This window comes from Juglans microcarpa x Juglans regia, chromosome 1D (genome assembly GCF_004785595.1).
Source record: "Juglans microcarpa x Juglans regia isolate MS1-56 chromosome 1D, Jm3101_v1.0, whole genome shotgun sequence".
NCBI classification, from domain to species: Eukaryota; Viridiplantae; Streptophyta; class Magnoliopsida; order Fagales; family Juglandaceae; genus Juglans; species Juglans microcarpa x Juglans regia.
Genome location: NC_054594.1, coordinates 11812424 through 11814532, shown reverse-complemented (window position 1 = coordinate 11814532; position 2109 = coordinate 11812424). Strand labels below are relative to the sequence as shown.

The 2109-nt window shown below is 34.9% G+C and overlaps 1 long non-coding RNA gene across 1 annotated transcript; it reads right to left on the bottom strand.

Annotated features, from left to right (window-relative positions):
- Positions 1–986: 986 nt before the first annotated feature.
- Positions 987–1431, bottom strand: LOC121246948. The gene is made up of 3 exons (XR_005937196.1): positions 1385–1431; positions 1258–1302; positions 987–1041 (listed from the first exon to the last, which is right to left on the bottom strand). It is a non-coding gene; the product is annotated as an uncharacterized LOC121246948 (long non-coding RNA).
- Between the last annotated feature and the right edge of the window lie 678 nt (positions 1432–2109).

Here is a 2109-nt window from a genome sequence, read left to right as displayed (position 1 = left end):
GGAAATATTCTCCTGACCTCTCTCATGAAAGAATCCATCAATATGTATATAAAAGCCTCTGGTTTTGAGAAAAATATAGTGTGTAGTATGTAAATGATGAAAAAGAAAATGAAATGTAAATACCTCTGGTTTTTAGCTAACCTTGTTGGTCTACTAGATTGAGGAAAAGAAAATGAAATGGAATGAATTAAACGGATTTTCGTGATCCATATTTTATCTTGAATCCCTTTGTGGTTTTTTGCTTTGTTGGGTATTTTGGTTATTGTCATGGGCATTTGGCTTTGTGCAGTGGGATAGAATTTGTGAATGGAACTATGAATTTCATATATTCTTGGAGATTACTTTTGAAATATGGGTTTGTGCTTGTAACATTTGTTTCAACTGGTACTTTGAAGTCGTGATGTTGACTGGTTGCCTTTTATTCTCATTATCTGCTTGGTTGCCTAGCAAGATTAGGAAACGACAATGAAGAGGATCCTGGAAGATATGCTCTTTATTCATTTCATACTAGAAGGTAAAATAGCATTCCTAGCCATCTTCTTCAGATTTTAGATCATTATTATGCCCTCGGATTCTATCCCAAGATTTTGTTGATGGTAAAAAACCGAACACTTCAAATATTTAGATATATAACGGGCAATGTTGCTCTTTAGTTTCCATATATTTCAGTCTCCGAGATTTGCTAGGAGGAATGGAGGCCAAAGTCCGTTCCTTTAGGTACAATTTCACGGAGACGAGGGAGAGGCTGCTCTCAGCAAAAGGGATACTTGGAGGCTTTATCCCCATAGGAGCAATTTTCCTTCAAAATTGGTCTCTTCACTTTCCAAAAGATAAGTTCTACTTTAACCATCTTTCCTTCAACTTGGTCCTTTTTTTGGTGGGGAAGGGGGAGGGGGCCGGGAGGGGTGTGACTCTCATGTGGTGGATGGACCGAAGGGGGAAGATAATAGTAACAACAAAGTCTAAAGGTGTGGATGAACCTGTTCATTTGCTGTAGGAGGAAGGCCACCCACATACACCCCGTCGAGCATGCCTTGTTGCCTGAAACCACAAATTTTACATATAACATGTTTTTCTTATAAGTTACATATTACATGTTAACATGATTTAAAAAAAACTAAGTAGTTGGAAAAAAAAATCCTAAACTAAATAGATCATGGCCAACAATGCCAGCAACGGAGGCACCAAGAACCCTCTCTACTAGTGTATTTTAAAGTTATAAACACTGTAATTATTGTAGGTGCTAAATTAACTAACCTGTTGGGTCATTGCCTGAACTGGCATAACTGGAAGAGCTCCAAACTGCTGCACCCAATAAGTCATATGATAATTGACAATTAAAGCATTCTCATGGAAATCATTTGCACGCACACAGAAATCATACCTGACCAGTTGCTAAAGGAAATATGTTTGGAAATAACCCAGGAAGCTGACCTGCACATAGATTTTACTATTTAGAATACAACAGTAGCTTAAATCCTAGTTTACTTTAATGTAGCTAAACTCTTATCACTAGATTTTCCATGAAAGCACATTAAATTAAGCAGATCCTGGACATACTAATATAGGTATTACTTTAATATGGTATTACTTTACACACGATCATATTCTAGAATGACTTTAACAACTAGACTTGTAATTTTTTTGCACCTTTTCTTGCTGATATCCAATCTATTGAATTTCATTTGATATAGCAATTCGACTAAGCATGCGAATTTTTAACATTTCTTATTTTATGTGGTTGTCAATGGCATTCAATTAGGAAGGTAGACTTGCTTCTCTTACTGCATAATATTTTTTTGTTTCAGTGTATCGGTTTATGTTTGTGGAGCTGCATGATATTATTAAGATTTCTTATCATCCCTTCTGCATACAAATGCATATGTATAGAAGAAGCTACTTACACATCAGAATATTCTATTGTAAATGGCATTTTTAGTGAATGGAGTTGAAAATGGTATCTCTTCTTGTTTTATTACCTCTATATATATATATATATATACTAGTCAGGAGCAACGTGCAAAGCACGTTTGTCTAGTTGGGTTAAACAGGTTTTTTACAAAAATAATATGATTTTTTTTATAAAACATCAATTAATGAATACTTTAA